The following is a 19,548-nucleotide window of genomic DNA, read 5'->3' as shown; positions in this document are numbered from 1 at the left end:
ATCCAGCTGGAGATCTGACCTTCACACAAGTGCCAAATGAGCAGAAGAGAGGGAGGGCAAAGAACATTTCACGGAGCAGAGGGAGCTTAGGTGAGGACCTGGGGGGTGCCTAGGATCTGGAGGTGCGGCGGTAGGCAGGCACAACTTTGTAAAGCCACCAAGGGGAGGCCAAAAGGGCAGGGGGTGGTTTTGATGGGTTTGGGGAGGAGGGATATACAATAGGAAGGAGGAGTCCTCATGGTGGACTTTCCACCTCTGTTCTGGCCAGGATGGTTACCATAGTAACCTCCTTGTCCTTGCAGGTGATTGGTTTAGGAATGGACATGTGGCTCCACTCTGGTCAGTGAGATGCAGAGACGTTCTCCAGGGCATTTCTGGGCAAAGATTCCTCCACTCCTTAAACACACCCACAATGCCCTATCTGGAGGTGGGGCTTCATGCTTCTGCAGCCATTTTGCCAGGGGATGCATCAACCGATGGCAGACAGTGCGGCAGAGGGCCACCAATCACCGGAGCCTTTGAATCAACCAACCTCAAGAGCTGCGCTGTAGACTTAGGTCATGAAAAGACTAATCTTCCTTATCACACAAGGCACTATTGACTTGGAGTTTTCTTGGGTTTTTAGTTGTACCTAAAACTTATTCAAATAGTACTAGACTGGAAAGAGGAGTTAGGATGAACTCTTGAGGGCTCATAGGCTAGGTTCAGTACCCTGGATCTTGTGCCGTGGGCAGAGAGATTTCACTAATTTGGAGTCTCATAAGAGGGTCACTGTTGGTAGTGAACGGCATGAAAAAGAGGTGGGTTACTTATTAACAGTTCATAAAATATCTCATTCCCTCGTTTTCTTACGGGATGTTAAACGTGTACACAAATTCAAGGTTGGGCAGAAAATGGTATAGAAGCTGTAAAAAAAAAAAAAATCCAGCTGCTTGATTTTGCCTGAAACCTCCATCTATATCGGTTACGATACACGTAATAAGCAATTATCTTCTCAATGTTCCCAATAATTATCTTCTCTAACCGGCTTTTAAAATATTTCCCATTCAACTTTTAAGAGGAACAACATAATTACCAAACCATTGATTCCCTTAACTTCTCTTAGACACCCAAGGCAAAAGTGCAATTATCTTGACAAATAGGGACACGCAATGGATAGGCGTCATCCCAGAGATCACAATCAGGGAGCGTGGAATTTCAGGAATATTTTTGGTCATGAAAATCTAGAAAAGCTGTCTGCTAATACCTGAAGTCAAAGGAAAATATGAAATCCGACTTAGAAGCTCACTGCTACTTTGTATTGCTTGGTCAAGTCTTGGTCATCCTTAAGTAGACCATCAAATGTCACCACCTTTTCATTCCCATCTTCCAGAGACTGTTAAGGGCCAGACACAGTGTTCGTCTTAGGGAGACGGGGATTAGTGGTACAGCCTTGGTCCTCATCGAGCATGGAGTAAGAGAAGGGAAGTTATTATGACATATTTCAATTTAACCTCATGATAAGTACTTACCCGAAAGGTGTGAGCTGAGGGCTACAGGAACACAGGGGCGTAGTCGATAATCCAAACTGAGATGTGGGAATGGGTTATCAGAGGGCATCACCCTTGGAGGAAGTCTTCCAGATCAGTGAGTTGACCCTCAAGGGGAGGAAGTATAGTCTTCTAAGAAGGCGGGCACGCAGCAGACGTAGAGGCAAGGAGAGCCCACAGGACGGGGTGTGCATGACAGAGTTGTGGGAAACCAAAAACCCCCAGGCTGGATGACGAAAGGCTTGATGTGTCAAGCCAAGGAGTTTAGATTTTGTTTTGAAAGTAACGGGCGTCAGTGAATGTCACGTGAGCTCAGAAGCCACAGGACTGGGTTCATTCTTAGGAACTACTGCTCTGGCTGAGCTCAAGAAAAAGACCTGCCTAGGAAAGGAGCAAGGACACTCCTTCGGAGCTGTTCCATCGTGGAAGTATAGAGCAATGATGGCATCTACGGAAGTGATGGAGGCAGGAGCGAAGTCTGGGCTGGAGCCTGGTGGTATGGGGCAGTGGGGCCCAAGGGTTGATGGACCCCTGAGAGAAGGAAGTGGTCTTGGATCTTGGAGGGTAAATCCATGAAGCAGAACCCTGGTTAGGGTTACCCAGGGGAAGCCCCAGTGATCCTGGGATGTTAATGAGGCCATACAGCATTTCATTTGTGTGTGGACCACGTAACTTTCACAGATAATTGTTTGCTGGGCATGTACTGCATAATTAATCTGTTTCCAGCTCAAATTCTCATTTCATGCCCTTTATCTCAAGGACAGAGGCATAAAAATCTATGTGTGGGTGGGTGGGATTCAAAACATGGGATCAGAAGCAACAACAAAGGGTCCATATCGCTCTCAGAACTGCTTACAAAGCTCCCATCAACCAGTCACGCCTTGACTTTGCCTTTCGGGCAGAAACCCTTCAACCACCAGATTTAGGACAAGCTCTCTGAAGCCTCTCTCACTTCCCGTTTCTTGCCTTCACCTGAAATGTGTTGATGCTCCTGATTACTACCTTTTCATTCCCTTTGTTTATTCCCTTTGTTCTTAAAATGAGCACTCCTAGTCCACTGACAGATGAGCTAATAATAATATACACCAAGAGCCTAGTGCAGGGCTTGACTTATAGAGAGAGGGCACTGGCCAAGTTGTCTGTTGGCTACAACACTCTCCCTTCTCCAAACACAAGTCTTGAGTCCAAGTGCCCTCTTTGTCACCCGCCTCTTTCTCTAGGCGGTACACCATTGTATCCGAGACCGCAGCTATGAACCTGTCGCCGAGAGAGAATGGGGTAGCTATTCGGCACCTTCACCAGGAGAAGGGAGAATCAGCTATTTGTTACTCATGTTTGCTCCAGAGACCAATGCATTTTCTCTCCAAACACATGTTTGGATATTTAAAATTGTTTGGCTCCTACCCGCCCTAGGGGAGGCAGGAGAGCAGTTAAGTTACTGAATCAGAAAATGTCATCACTTTTCCTAGCAACGCATCCGAGCAGATGGCAAACGGCTATTTTTACAGCTTGTTTCTCTATTGCACGTAGAAATATTGGTTAACATTGTATTTCTGTCCTATGTGGGCAACAAGCAAGAACCTAAGTTAGGCGGCCGCCAGGAAGGCTGGGGGGAGGCTCAGTGAATGGTGGTGATACATTCCAGCTTTATCGTGGCAAATAAGCAAGCCTCAGCCTGTGCCAGGCCAGGGAGCTGGGAGCGCCCACTTCTCCCGAAGCCACGCAATGCTAAGCAAGGCAGCACCAACAGCCACCCAAAGTGACTCTCACCGCCTAACACCACACCACGTTCCATCAAATGTGCGATGTCACCATCACAAGAGGGGCATTATTCTATGGACCACCGAGAAAAGAAAGGCACCCAAAGTGGAGAGTTTAGGAGGAGAGCCCCACGTGAAACGAGGGTACCAAAAAGCCACAGAGAAGTAAGCCCACCATGCTGAAAGGGAACTGCAGAGAGACCTTGGAACCGAGCGTGGAGGAAGGGGGACTCTCCCCTGAGGATGTGAACTGCAACCAAGTGCTCCGAGCGTTTGCCTTCTGAATTCCCATTACCAGCGTGGTCCAAACACCCTCAGGCAGGGATTGCAAACCTTGGCCTGAGTTTGGTCGTGCCCCCAGTGACCTGTAGACACAGACTCTCAGGAAGAGGACGTCAAGGGTGACCAGAAGATGCACCTCATTTCAGATGCATGAACGCCTAAGACCATGTGCACCTGGGAACAAAAACTACAAGAACCGCCCCCCACGATGAGGATTATCCCAGGAGCTATTCAGAATCGGCAGCTGAGAACACCACAACCAAAAGAGGGAAGACTGAAACCGAAGTCCAAAAAGCAAGACCAAGGTTGAACAGGTGACCAAGGGCAGGCAAAGGCAGCACACGGGAGGCAGGACGGCCAGGTCGGCGGCTAGGAGCAGGTCCTCAAGAGCAGGCTGGGGTCTGGGGCTAAGCCCCCGTCCGCTGGCTGTTCTGGCCTCAGGAGCCAGGAAAGAAGCTCTCCCAGTTTCAATTCACGGTCAGGAAAAGGCAGAAAATACCTTCTCTAGGATGAGTGAGGACATGAAACAAGTGATTGTATTTTAGACGTGTTTTGTACACCATAAAAGCACTGTGCCCGTAAAAGTTTATGGTTTTCTCCTCCTCGGATGAGCATTCTGAGGGGCTCCTTCAGTCACAACCCACATTTTCTAAAAAAATAAAAAAATATTTTGTTGGAAACTTTCACTTAGCAGAGGGCTGTGCATAAAGTAGGGCCTTAACAAATCCTTATGAACTGAATAAATAAGTACTGTTAACATCTGGCCCCAGCCCTATTCAGCCCCAGTTCCTGAGGGTCCGTTGCTGTGGTGGCTGCAAGCAGAAAAGAGAGGGAAAAAATAAAACCCACTCGCCTGGGATATGAGGTCTTTGTGCCCAAACAAGGATCCCACACACTCACTTCTGGCCTCCCTGAAACTCACAACGAAACCAAAACACTAGCCGGGAGGACAGCGGTGACTGAAGGCAGGTTCCAGGAGCCAGCTTTACAAGGGGGTCAATCAGGAGAGACGACAGGGAGCTTTCAGAATGGCAGGGTTGCTCACCTGCCATATTTATTTATTTTTTTGGTGTTTATTTTTTTTTTTTTTGAGAGACAGAGAGAGAGAGAGAGAGAGAGAGAGAGACCACGCACAAGCAGGAGAGGGGCAAAGAGAGGGGGAAACAAAATCCAAAGCAGGCTCCAGGCTTTGAGCTGTCAGCACAGAGTGGGGCTCAAAACCACAAACCATGAGATCATGACCTGAGCCAATGTCGGACGCTTAACGGACTGAACCACCCAGGTGACCCAAAGGGGCTATTTTAGTTAATAAACCAGGAAAAAGGCACAGAGCTGTTCAAAACACTAATTTAAAAAAGGGATTAGACAGTCTCACATTCTGGCCTTTTCCAGACATTCCTTACAGAGTCAGGTATACAAAAATACAGAACTTTTAACAATGGACAACTATCACAAGACCCAACCTACAAGTTTCCTGTGGATTAAAAGAGGACACACACACACACACACACACACACACACACACACACACACACACAAGCACGTCTGCACAGTCAAAGGCCTGAGCTGAGCGCAGTAGAAAACAATTTTTCTGGGAAACTTGGGAACAAGGTTTATTTCACCTCAGGCTTTCAGCCAGCATTTTTGTTGGACTCAAGTTCTTACAGATTTAAATAGTTCCTGTTCTCAATCGCTGGCTTCGGGCTAAATACTTAAGGGTTCTTATCTAGGTGCCCTACTTGATAAGGACTTAGGAAAACATACTAAAAAAGAAAAGTTTTAGTAAACTTTTTCATGACAGTAGCTGTCTTTTCCTCCCTGAGGAAATCTGGCTCTTATCTACAGGAATTTGCTGCCAAAGAAGGGACGCCTCTGCGAGCTTAGGGGGTCTGTACAGACATTAACAATCCTAAATGCCATATACCCTTGGTGGGACACTTCTGATCCCTGAGCACCTTAGAGACGCCAATTTTATAGACTCTGATGATAGGTTCTGCTGCCATTTTATAATTTAGAAATTAAGGGAGAAAAAAATTAAGTAGTTTGCCCAAAAGCATAAAGTTAAGTCTGTGTCAAGATCGAAGCATCAGACTCAAGACTGTCTGGGTGCACACCTTTTTTTAATTTGTATTTTTTAAACATTTATTCATTTTTGAGAGACTGAGAGAAACAGAGCACAAGCAGGGGTGGGGCAGAGAGAGAGGGAGACACAGACTTTGAAGCCGGCTCCAGGCTTCGAGCTGTCAGCACAGAGCCCAAGGCGGGGCTCGAACCCACAACCCCGTGAGATCATGACCTGAGCTGAAGCCAGATGCTTAACCGACTGAGCCACCTAGGCACCTCTGGATACACACCTCCTGACTCATACATAAGAGGTAAGACGGGCTTGGTAAGAACATTTTCTGTATTTTTATTAAGTTATTTTTAAAAGGAGATTTGGTTTGTTGTTATTTTTTAATGCAAGTGTTCAGATGCTTCTGTGCAGCTCACCAGGTACACACGAGATCCATTCGAAATTAAGCGATTATTTACGCATTTATTGTTTGCTTCCGTTCGAGTGTAAGCTTCTTCCTGAGTAGGATTCATGCCTTACTTTTCCACGTGGCCATCTCTCCCTACACCTAGTGCACTGTGCCACCACACAGAGCCCGAGAGGGGCATGAAGTAATGAGATGCAAACGCGGCCGCCTTCGTTTTGCTGCAAGACAAGTCTTACCTAGACATTGACAACCCGAGTCATCAATTTCAGATACATTTAATCAGGCTTCAGGTATCCAGCTTGACTGGCCCAAATCACACTACTGCTCCCTCCTTCCCTTCTCATCTTCATCCCTGGTAAAGTCCCATGACCCAGCAGGGCAACGGAAGCTCTAAAAGCACACTGTATCTAGAAGCTTAAAGAAGGGTCGAAGACAATTGTAATGAAAAACAAACTTCGTATTAAAAAAAGGAAAATGAGTACATTCCAATCTTTAAAGTCATGATTCAGCGTGTCTCTGAACATCATGTAAGATTTGCATGGTCTTTCTCTATCATAATACGGAGCTTATGTGTATAAGTTTATATGCGTAATATGAAGCCTTAATATGTAGTCTCTGCACAGCATGTAGAACAGTGAGTCATGAATCCAAAAACCCCAGTTATACGGTCTGAGCTCTGTCAGTAGTAATCTATGAATTACTCAGCGTCTCAACTTGTAGAAACCCCTTACCTCTTTTTTTTTGGTTTTCTATTTGAAAAGATACATTCCTTTTGTCTTTCACTTCACAGGACTAGTGAAAAAATTAATACCTCAATCTACATTATGCTTCAAAACATGAAATTTTTACACAGATTCTTGTACTAGTAAAATGGGCACGATTGGTAGACTAGGCTTTTACAGCTGAGATGTTACTACCCAGACGTAACCATCCAAGAATCCAAAATAGAAGTCCAGAATTGTTTGTTCAAATTCCCTTCTCTGTTGTTCTGTACCAGTAAAATCTGTTCACATGTACATGGATCATTCTTGCCAAACTGATAGGTCTATTTTTTAGATGCAGATTTTCCGGGAAAAGAAAAAATGGTGCAAAGAGGTTGGAGACAAATTAAGAATCTCAGGATGCTGAACAAAGGGCTGACAGTATCCATGGGGACAGGGATTCAAACCAGGTGGGCTAGAAAGGGGGAGGGGCAGAGCCTTGGCACGACTCAGAGTCCCTGGGGCCGAAAGGAGCTTCAAGACATCCACGGGCTTGGAGGTTGGGCCGTCCAGTGTTTGCCCCTCAGCGCTGTCACTTGCTGCGTACTTAAACTTCTCTGAGGTTTCCTTCTCTGCAAAACAGTGACTAAAAGCATACTCCGCACGGTGATGATAAAACACGAAGTCATATACACAGCACCACGTACCCGGGGAATGTTCTGGGAACGGCCGTGGCTTAAATACGAGCAGAAAGAAGCCGGGGCTTCCTAGAGCATTTATAATGCCAGGTGGTAACTGATGTCTACGCTTCTGCCTCCACCAGGCCGTGTAAGCTCCTGGAGGGCCGGCATCCATGCACCAGGTCGGCTGCAAATTCAGGACACTCTGATTCCATAGGTCTGGGGTGACGCCCCAGCAAGCAAATTTGAAATGAGCTCAGGGGTTCTGATGATACACGGCCGGGGTTTAGACACACTAACCAAATCCAATATGAAATCCCTGTCTGCTCGGGACTGAAGAGGCAAGATGGTACCCAACAAATGGGTTTACAGTTCCACGGTGGGGAGAGAAATCAGTCAATAACTAGGCTAAGTTTACCAGCTATGGAATCACGCAAAGCCCTGTTATACGCTGAGTGGAAGCCGCAGAAGCTTCCCCATGCCTGGAAAAGACAAACACACACCTAGAAAACCTCTCCCAAAAATCTTTCACCCCTTCCCTTACAGTCTCTCCCTCCAAACGGGTGAGGAGATTCACTATTAGCTTGACGTGCTTTGAAATGGGTACAAAGCCCAAGAACCCAATAAGTAAGAATTTTTAGCTGGAACCTGCCTGTCCCAGTAGGGACAGCCTGTCAGTTATTCTTTTCTAACTGAAGGAAAAGAGAGTCTAACTTTTCTGAAGGCAGTTTTGTGGGTGTGTTCTCTCTCTTCCCAGGAGGCTCTGGCAATACAAGAGGTCCCCAGCGCAAACCAAAGCTATCCGGCAGAGGATTTGGGTTCCTCATCCCCTGTGTCTGGACTGAATCCTCTCCGCCGGGAAGGTCACCAGCAAGATGCCACAATGGGCAGTGGAGGGACAATCAGGGGGAGCCCGCGTGGCTGGAACGCGGGATGGGAGCACCCACGGCAGGGTCCGCTTCGGAAAGAAGAGGGGACCCAGGCTCTCACTGAGAGAAGAAGGAAGAAACCCACTCCGGCTGCAGGATGTTCTGGCAGCCATGGGAAAGGAAGGGATGAGTTACCGCGGGGCTTGCACATTTCATCTGCAGCTGCGTGGGAAACGCCGCTCCTTGAGGATTTGATGGCAGAGATTTACCAGATGAAATGAAGGAGGCCCGAGGCCTGGGAGTAATGGTTTCCGTGGTCTGCGACCCCTGTGTGGACTCAGATCCCTTTGTGTCAAGATGACTTAAGAATTTCCACACCTGCTAAGTCAGCATTACGTGGAACTCAAACCTGACTCAAATGCACCTTGAAGCCTTTGCTGACACTTGTTTTACTCTGTTGTCAGTAATGCTTCCTAAAGTTCAAGTTTAATGACAGAAGTTTGGCAGAACTGATATATATAGTTCAAAAGGATTAATTTATCTTTGATCGCAAGGACTATCCAGGCTGCTAATGCATTACCCCTAAAGTAAAATTCTTAGCCAAATACACTAGGTTCCCCAAAGGGTCTGGTGGATTTCAGGAAAGGAGAGAGAGAGAGACACTGAATTAAATACCTTAGATTTCTGGTATTGAGCACTCTGCAAATATTCGTGCAGTTTAGCCCTTAAATGAGGACTGAGACAGAACAGATGAGAGACAGCAAATTACAGAATTTGACCCAAAAGGCTTACCTGGGGTAAATCAAATGACGACTCATTTCCAACATGGAATTAAATCAATTCAATTAGCAAACGGGTATCCTATCTTTAGATCCAGAGCAAAACTAGTTAATAGGGCTGTGCTCACTGAAACAAGACGCGACCCTTTTTCTTCCTTCAAACCTTATATTGCTAATTCTATGCCTCCCGGATCATTTTTTTAAACTATGTTTTCTTGCAAAGAATTGCTTGTTGCTCTCCCTGGACTCTGAGATCAGGTTTCAGATGAAGGGCAGTCAAAGAGTTAAGAATCCATTCCAAGACAGGAGTGGGATGTGGTTAATGACCCTGAGTAATACAGAGGAAAAGCATTTCAGAAGACACCAGGGCCCGCAGAAAGTCCTCTGGCCTACCCAGACCTGACGTAGGTAAACAGGCATACAGCAGGAGACATTAAACCAGCTACATACACGCAGCGAAACGATGCCACCTGAGGGAGAGTCTCTTTAAACTATTTTCAAGTTATGGCAAATTGCTAATATTTTAACATGGGAATCTACTGTATCCAAAACCTTTGAAACTCCCAGCAAGGCTGGCTTGAAGCAATCTGTGATGTGTACTCTGTGTGCACCCTATAAACCAAAGGCAAACTTACTTGTGGATCCAGAAATGTCTTCCTCGACTCTGTCCCTAGCTGAAAGGTGGAAAGCTACTATGACTCCAGAGCGGTTCATGTGATTCTAAAAGAATGGCCCATTTAGCGATTCTAAACTCACGTCACCTCTTGTGTGTGTAAATACTCATACATTTTCTTTCAATTAATTTTTTTAATCTTTATTTATTTTTGAGAGGGGCGGGGGGAGAGGGACAGAACAGGAGCTGGGAGGAACAGGGAGAGAGGGAGACACAGAATCTGAGGCAGGCTCCAGGTTCCGAGCTGTCAGCACAGAGCCCGACGCGGGGCTCGAACTCACGAACCGCGAGTTCATGATCTGAGTTGAAGTCAGACGCTTAACCGACTGAGCCACTCAGGCGCCCCAATACTCATAAAACTTCAAAGCATAAAGGCAACTGGGCTCACCCAAATTTGATGATATGCAAAGGACCAATTACACCTAGCATTAGAACCAAGGAAGAAGTTGCTATGACATCAGCCGGCTAATACTGTGGCTATGAAGCCTACCTCATTCTTTCCCCACCCCCAACCTTCCAGCCAACAAGTGAGATTAAGCATCGTGCCTCTAAGTACTGGACGGTTTGAAAAATAATTCATAGAAGCTATTCTCAAGGCATAGATAAGACACCCTCCCACCCCCACCAAGCCCCCAAATTCAAAAGTACTCTAAGTCTCTCCTACTCCTTTGAGACAAGTATTGATTCTAAAGAAAGAACTGAGGAGTCAGCTCTGCAAGGGAACTTTTAATGGACAAGGTAAGCGTTTCTTTATAAACTTGCACTTAGTTACGGCCATTTTTTCTCCCAAGGGTGCTGTGGATTTTTATCAACAGGTGCTGGACATAGGTTCGGAAAAGGTGAAATCGCGTTTAAAAATGCTCTAAGTCACAGGGAGAAAAGTTTGGCCATTAATTCCCTACTTCTTTTCTGGAACAAATTCACTCTCTGTTTCCAGGTGACACATTAAGTTTGTTCAAAGTACTAGAAGCAGCAGAAAGTACTTGGGACAATAGGCTGGAGCCAATTTTGCCTCAAGACAGACAAGAGCTGGCAGGAACCAGAAGAAAAAGTCTGCCTCCCACCCAGGGTGCACAAGCTTTCCTACAGAACCAAAGCAGCTCTTCCTGGAGGACAGATCTGGGTGTTGCGGTTGAGGATTTTTTTTTTTTTTAAACTGACCAAGCTTGGGGCGCCTGGGTGGCTCAGTCGGTTGAGCGCCCGACTTCGGCTCAGATTATGATCTCATAGTCTGTGGGTTCGAGCCCCGCATCAGGCTCTGTGCGGACAGCTCAGAGCCTGGAGCCTGCTTCCGATTCTATGTCTCCCTCTTTCTCTGCTCCTCCCCTGCCTTCTCTCCTTCTCTCTCTCGAAAATAAATTAAAACATTGAAAAAAATATGTGGCCTGGAACTGAGAACACTCTGCCTTTCTCAAAGAATGCCACATATTTACAGCACAGGAGGTCTAGAAATGCCCATTTCATTCTTGGGAATGTTCTTTACCCAGAGGAAGCTGAGCTCCGGGAGTAATGTTAGTAGAAACAGGCTTGAGGATGAGGTCTTCCGTGCAGGGTGGATAAAAGCAGGAGGCAGGCGGGCCAGACACATTTCTTTGATAACCGCCCACAACCAGCTCAGCATCCGGAGGGTGGTTCCATAAACACCACTGACTGACAACAGCCAGGATTCACTTCTTCCTCCACTCTGCCCACACCCTCTTTCCGTAAGATATTCCACTATATAAAAATGTGTTGTCATTTTGGCCAAAGTGATGTCTTTTTTTTTTTTTTTAACATTTATTTATTATTGAGAGAGAGACACAGAGCATGAGCAGGGGAGGGGTAGAGAGACGGGGAGACACAGAATGCGAAGCAGGCTCCAGGCTCTGAGCTGTCAGCACAGAGCCCGACGCGGGGCTCGAACTCATGAACCGTGAGATCATGATCCGAGCCGAAGTCGGACGCTCAACCGACTGAGCCACCCAGGTGCCCCAACAAAAGTGGTAAGTCTTAAGCGGGACCTACTCTGAGGGAAACCCGAGCAGGAAAGTAAAAAACAGGGGAGCCTGGGTGGCTCAGTCAGTTAAGCCTCTAACTCCTGATTTAGGCTCAGGTCACAATCCTACTACCGTGAGATTGGGCCCTGCGTCCGGCTCTGTGCGGATAGTGCCAAGACTGCTCGGGATTCCATCTCCCTCTATCTCTTAAAAATCAATAAATAAACATTAAGAAAAATAAAACATCTGCTAAAAAAAAAAAAAAAAAAAGGAAAGTAGAAAGAGAACAAGCAATTCTCACTGCCTATAGGTACATGTCCAGAGCTGGCTTGTTTGGTTGAGGTTTCAACAGAGAACATAGGTACAGAACATCACCCCATCTGCCCTAAGTTGGTGGTGGGAAAAATTCAGCCCAGGAAGCGATTCTGTTCTACCAGCCCATTTTGCTTGTGCCTGTCCCATGGCCAGATGGAAAAAGAATCATTATAAAGGTGACCTGGGGCCCCTCCTGCCAGGCTGGCTTCTGGCCCAGCGCAAAAGTAACGTCTCAGACTAAACAGACCCACAGAAGCAAGGGCTGACATCTTTGAGAAAATTAGTAAGGAAATAAAATCCAAGATATGAGACACCTGCCATCCCAGGTCTTCTTCCTGATACCTCCCCTCAACTGACTCCATTTGCCTTGTGAAGACAGTAGACACGTTTGGTTTTTGAAAAATAAATGTTTAACAGCAAAGTCAACAAGTGACAGTTGTAGAATACAAACTGTTAAGCCGCTGATAAAGAACTGGACAAAGTAAAATAACTTGATGTTAGGGTCGCCTGGGTAGCTCAGTCGGTTGAACGTCCAACTTCGGCACAGGTCATGATCTCACGGTTTGTGAGTTCGAGTCCTGCATCAGGCTCTGTGCTGTCAGTACAGAGCCTGGAGCCCGCTTCAGATTCTGTGTCTTCCTCTCTCCCTGCTCCTCCCCCACTCATGCTCAGTCTCTGTCTCTCAAAAAATGAATAAACGTTAAAAAAAATTTTTTTTAAATAATAACCTTAATGTTAAAGATAGCTCAAACACATAACTTTTAAATTATACTTTATTAGATTTAACAGATTGTTTGCAGGAATGGAAAAAAAATCAACCTAAATGACCCACCATTCACTTACGAAAGTATATTTGAAGCATGAAACAAAAACTACCCTCTTAGAATATTACGACCTTGTAGGGTAGGAATTGCATTTTTAGATATGTGGTGGTGGCATTGCTCTTCATCAAAATTTCCCACCCCTTCCTAAGGAGGAATTACACATCCCCACCCTGCTGAGTGCAAGTGTGGTCACAAGATTTGCTCCTGGCAATGACCATGTATCACTTGCAGGAGAAAATATGAAAAACTGGTGTGAACCTTCCTTCACCTAGCTCTCTCTTCCTCCTGCTCTGAAGAATGACAATGATGTAGACAGAGACTGTCCCATCAACAGACTGGGGTCAACATTGAGGACAGTTGCAGCTAACCCACAACGAACGTGGAACACGAATGAGAAATCAACACGAAAGCCACTGAGATTTGAGGTCATGCAGAATAATTACTGTCTTGATTGACTTTGAGTGCTACTTACATAGGGCTCTTCATAAAGCTTGGGTGGATGTCTGGAAGACAGGAAGTATTCGGAAACTCAATGGTGAAATTTGGTAGGTGTCAGGTGAACATAAATCAAATATTTCTTTACAGGGTGTGGAGACAAGAAGCTGTTAGGTTAAGCGACAGCTACAGGAGCAGCAAACAAAGATTTTGTGAACTGCGATTAAAACCTGGGTTATGCAGTGTGATAGCAATTTGAGCAGCACTATCTAGTCTAACAATCAGCACAAGATCTGCCATTTTAATCCAGCGGCTCCAAACATGAGTAGACCGAATATCAACCAGCTCCTGACAAGTCACCAAAGTAACTGCCAAAATAGCTTCACTTTAGTCCCCGTGGATTTAAATTTCTAATATGGTCATTCCAGGGAATGGATCAAAGATTGCCTAAACCTTAAACACACTCAGTGCTGGAAGAGCCTTGTTGGGCCAAGATGATCAACTGGGGCACAGAACTTGGGTTATCAGTTGGCACAGCCTTCAGAACTTGGCATCCCATGGACCAGAAGCAGGCTCATAATCTTTCCCTTGGATTTGGCAGTTCTTTCCTCCTTCTTGCTTTTATGACTCCCTTGGGATCCCCTCTACCCCTGTCTTCTGTCTTCAGACGTCAACCGCAAGATACAAAATTTGCTCCTGATGTCTCAGCCATACCTTATGGTGCCCTAACCGACATCCAGAATCTGGTATTGACTGGATCAATGCGAAGACCAAGCAGGGAACACAGCCACTAATCAAGCCTTTACCGAGAGGACTGGCCCGGTGGTAGGCACCATGAGAACATTTAGGAATCCTCAAGTCCAGGTCTTAAGCTCACAGGGGCAGTTTTTAATCTAGTTGAGGAGAAAACAAAGAAAAAAGAAAGGCAACACACCCTTCTCAACTAGCCCAGTTTACAAATGAATACCCTGTGGGTAGCAAACCTTCACTCAAGGGCAGATGAGATCAGAGAGAGGGAGAGAACACAGGCAAGCCTTCCTCTCACCCAGTGAAACACTCAAAGGAGGGAAAAAGACTAGCAAAAATGGAAGAATCTAGGATGTCGGGACTAAAATAGCGAAGAATATAATTCACCCCTAAGTTATTTGTGTGTTAAAAGTTTCAATTGAGGGGCGCCTGGGTGGCGCAGTCGGTTAAGCGGCCGACTTCAGCCAGGTCACGATCTCGCGGTCTGTGAGTTCGAGCCCCGCGTCGGGCTCTGGGCTGATGGCTCAGAGCCTGGAGCCTGTTTCCGATTCTGTGTCTCCCTCTCTCTCTGCCCTTCCCCCGTTCATGCTCTGTCTCTCTCTGTCCCAAAAATAAATAAACGTTGAAAAAAAAAAAATTAAAAAAAAAAAAGTTTCAATTGAAAATGCAAAAAGACACTTCCTAGTTCTTAAGAAAAGGATACTAAAATTCACCTGAGGGAAAAATAAATGCTTGGAACTTAATTTTTTCTAATGTTTATTTATTTTTAGAGAGTGATAGAACATGAGTGGGGGAGGGTTAGAAAGAGGGGGCGGGGAGGGAGACACAGAATACAAAGCAGTGCAGTCAGCACAGAGCCCGACATGGAGCTCAAACTCACGAACCATGAGATCATCACCCAAGCTGAAGTCAGACACTCAACCCATGGAGCCACCCAGGGGCCCCATGGTTGGAACTTTAAAAGTGGAGGTGGGGGAGGGGGGAAGCAGGGCAGAGGAGAATGAATTATCTGGATGTGATGCATGGGCTAAACAGAAAAACAAAGGGTCCAAGCAAAGTACATGCTGAGGTTATACGGAAAGCATACCAAAAAATGATACATGTACAATTTTATACTATATAAAAACTGTGCTCATGTACAATTGGCATGACAACCCATAAATAATGCAAACGAGAAGTTAAGGTAACATGGTTGTTGGTTGTGGGTTTTTTTTAAATATAAAAGTTATTTATTTCGTTAAAAGAGCATGCCCAGTGAATTCCACAAACCCCACAACTTACCCAGAACCCTCCAGTCTGCAGCTCCCCCGACTACCCCAGGCGATACCACCTCCCCGGCCTTGCCCCCTTAGGGAGGCACAGGGACGTGTATGTTACCGGGTGGTCACAGCGGCTACGGACGCTCCTGGCATTTCATGGACAACGGCCAGGGACACGGATCACCCTACAACACATGGGATGGTCCCACACAACGCATGACTGTCTTACTCAGGACACCAGCAGAGTTGCTATAAATAAAATACCCCAAGGAATAAGACAAAGACCAGTCTTTCTAACACTTGCTACGTGAGATACACTATAATAAAATCCCAAACCTCAACTAAGGGCCTTTAACTTCCTATCATTATGATTTTAAAACAATGCTACCTTTTTCATTAAAAAAACCCCACAAAAACCTGAGAATATAATCTCTCGTCAAAGAAGCAAATGGGCGACAGAGTTTTACATCATTAGAAAACAAAATTACAGGGGCGCCTGGGTGGCGCAGTCGGTTGAGCGTCCGACTTCAGCCAGGTCATGATCTCGCGGTCCGGGAGTTCGAGCCCCGCGTCAGGCTCTGGGCTGATGGCTCAGAGCCTGGAGCCTGTTTCCGATTTTGTGTCTCCCTCTCTCTCTGCTCCTCCCCCGTTCATGCTCTGTCTCTCTCTGTCCCAAAAATAAATAAACGTTGAAAAAAAAAATTAAAAAAAAAAAAAAGAAAACAAAATTACATTTCCTGAGAGAGATTATATTGCAGTGATGCTAGATATGATGCAAGAGTAAGCACCGAGGGTCTAACAATTATTCCCGTGTGCTAAACACATTATTGCACCCTTTCGGGATACCATTAGCCCGCAGATGGTCCAGAACTACTGGGACTACTGGCCTGTGACATGCGGGGGTCTGAGCCGGGACAATGGCTGGAAACCGGAGCTGACCGCACTGGTGGGCAATTTGCTTCTTGCCAAAGGTGCTCCTCTGGGCCTCCCGGATGTGCCTGCAGTAGTAAAGACAGCACCTTCTCTCTGGCCAAAAAGAAGAGAGGAGGAGGAAACAGAATTTCCTTCTCACCAAGGGCGTAGAAAGGAGATCCTGAATGTTCAATGAAAAGGCTTTCCTACCTTTATGATTTTCAGTCCTCGGGAGACTCCTGGGGAGAATCAACTTCCCAAAGGGCTGTTGACACTGCCATCTAGTGAGCACAGTCCTTTTTACACCAGAAAGTCGGAAAAATCTAAGAGCTCACAGACCCATGCTTTCTTAAGGTCAGGTACAGGAAGTAGAAATAGCCTGTTCCTAAAAACATTTAAAGTATCACTTATTTTATGGGGCCCCCGGGTGGCTCAGTCAGTTAAGCCTCTGACTTTGACTCAGGTCACGATCTCGCGGTTCATGAGCTCGAGCCCCACATCAGGCTCTCTGCTGTCAGCACAGAGCCCACTTTGGATCCTCTGTCCAACCCTTCCCACCCCTCCTCAACTCCCTTCCTCCCTCCCTCCCTCTCTCTCTCTCTCTCAAAAATAAATATGAAAAAATAAATAAAAACGAGCACAGAGGCATAGAGGCAAATTCCGTTTTCCCCATAAAGTATGCAGGCTCTGCTCTCTGCCCAGCAGTGGCTGTCCAGGTCCGCATGTCAACAGCACGGCCACTGTCCCCTGTGTGGGCGGCACCTGCACTCTTCCCAAGTAGTGTACTACGTATCTGCTCATCGGCTGTTAGGCACCCAGGAGCCCAGTCCGTTCCCAGTCTATTTACAAGACACAGAACATGCTGTCCCTACCTTCCTTCCTCACTCCCTCTTCTTGTTATTCCCCTCTGTCCCAAGATCCTCACCCACGGATTTCTAATTTTATTTTGCATGCCTTTTTAAGTCCCCACGAAGTGTTTTCTACAACAAGACTGGGAAGGTACATAAACGAAGTCCGCTAGTGTTGCCGTTCTGGGTGCCACGCGCTGCCGGGTCCACAGGTCAGCAAAGGAAAGGGCAACTTCACAGGCCCCCGGGGTTCCTGCCTTCTGGGACCCTTGGGGCTCCCTTCCCTCTTGTTCATTCATTAGCAGAACTGCTGACGGGCTAAGGCGGGGTTCACACTAAGTGCCATCATCCAAGACGCTGCTCGCTTATAACTGCCATTCTCTTCACATTCCAGGATGGCCTTGTAAGGTGTCTTCACCTTGGGATTTCAGGCTAAATTCCCACAGTTTCTTCAACTGAAGGCACTGCCTTAATTCCCATCCCACAAATCGACCGTGTCTCACCGTGTTCGCACCTTGCCCCTTCCCTAAGTAAATGGTCTATGTATTCCAACTTATAGCGTTTATATGAAAGGGTTTTTGTTTTAGTTTTAAATGCAAAAGCTTGTTGGGAGGCAGAATAGAAACTGTTACAGCAATGTGCATGAAGATAATCCCCAATCCCAGAGGCTTTCCCTCCTCTCTCAAGAACCACATTGGAGGGACTGGCTAGCTTATCACCGCCCAGGCGTGTACTGTGCTTATCTCCAAGTCTGGCCTACGTGCTGCTAAACTGCATTCCAACGCTGTTGCCTCCACACTGATACCCCGTGAGTGTTCATCACTGGGACATCTCAGACTTGGTACTGAAATTCCCTTTCTTATTTCCAATAATTGGCTTGTAAAAAAACCATACAAACAAACCAAACCAACAACAACACAGACTGTAAAAATTACATTCTCCATCCTACACTCAAGTGTTACAACATCTGGCTGTGTATTTTCTCGAGAACTGCCCAAAGCACAACACAACGCCTGATATCCTGTTAGCAAAGCAGAGCGTAGGGGGGGTGGGGGTGGGGGTGGGGGTGGGGGGAGGTAGTATAGGCAATATGTGTGTTTGTTAAACAAATAAAGGCAGGTGTTATTTTCCAACATCGTAGTTTTCTATGGACAGGTGCACACCAAGTTAGATGGTAAAGATGATGGGGATAAATGAAAAATTACTGCGAAGATAAACTATCAAAAATGCCTCGGAAAGGGAATCTGAAGGTCCGTGAATCAGTATCCAAGGTTCTGAATTTGAGACTTGACTCCTATCTGATGAGATAGACACTCTCTTTCATTAAAAGCTGAAGGGAAGAACTTTTTTTGTGGCTTCTGTTTGCAATTCCGCCTCTGTGCAGGCTGAGGACAGAGGACACAACGTCTCATGGCTTTTATTCCACTTTTAGTCATCACCTGAAGCCCCCACCTCTTCCTCTCTATGTCCTAGATAGAATCTGGAAGGTAAGTCCAGACACCCAGTTTTACGAGTTGGAAACTAAGGCAGAGGGGGTGAGGAAGCCGGCCCAGGAAGCAGGACTTGGTTCAGTGACAACTGTCTTACTGAAAGATTCTCTAGTTTACCTACTGTTTTTACAGGTAGAAAGCTGTGGACTGGGCCCAGGGCTAGCAAATCAAACGCTGGGGACTGACAGCCAACATCTCCAAAGGCCAAAAAACCACCACACATGTCAGGCCAACCTTCCCTTCAGGTGTGGGGATGGAGACAGGGCTGGGGGACAGAGTGGCAGTAACCTACTTATACTCAGGCCAGGGTAGCAAAGTAAGCGAACACATACAGGACACGGAAGATACCTCCTTTCAAAGGCAAAAGATCCAAAACAATTCAACAAAAAGAAAAAGAAAGAAAAACAAATGGGAGAACACCACGGTACTATTCTCCTGTAAGCAGACGGAGGAAATGAACACAGTTGCAAAAAGCAGTCTTATATATTGGTTTCTTTCCCTTTGCTCAGCCACATTTCCTACAAAGGTGGAAAAGACGTCAAACGTGGTTTCTACCTATGGGTCCAGAAGATGCAATCAAATGTCAAAGACACCCGGGTCACGGACGTGTAGCCAGGAGCGTGTTTTTCCCTGGACGTGTAGCCAGGAGCGTGTTTTTCCCTAAACACAACTGAACTGCTCCCCCCCCACGCCCACCCCCCCAGCTTTCTGTCCGGTCAGTGCTCTTGGGCCTTGGGTATCCAATTCCTCTCTTATCTGAAGGGATTCTTCAATGGCCCTTACACCCAGGAGCGCTGGGGCCTGCTGCCTCCAGCCACCTCTTGAACACAGTCAAGTGGGCATCAACACCACTAATACAGGAAGCTGCACTGTGTCCAACCAGCAGCTACAGAAAACCAACAATGGGTAACGTCTCCGAAGAGGGAACTGCCTGGATTCCGTTTTCTGAAATCGGACAAACCGGTACTTTAGTTTTTAAATACCTCCTA

General features: G+C 46.4%; 1 protein-coding gene across 3 annotated transcripts in view; it reads right to left on the bottom strand.

The window, feature by feature from the left end:
• KANK1 (KN motif and ankyrin repeat domains 1) overlaps nt 1-19,548 on the bottom strand; it is a 203,887-nt gene that overhangs the window by 93,469 nt on the left and 90,870 nt on the right. The gene's annotated exons all lie outside the window — the stretch shown is intronic.

This window comes from Prionailurus viverrinus, chromosome D4 (assembly GCF_022837055.1).
Source record: "Prionailurus viverrinus isolate Anna chromosome D4, UM_Priviv_1.0, whole genome shotgun sequence".
NCBI lineage: Eukaryota > Metazoa > Chordata > Mammalia > Carnivora > Felidae > Prionailurus > Prionailurus viverrinus.
The sequence above is the reverse complement of the archived record's forward strand: the minus strand, read 5'-3'. Positions and strand labels throughout refer to the sequence as shown.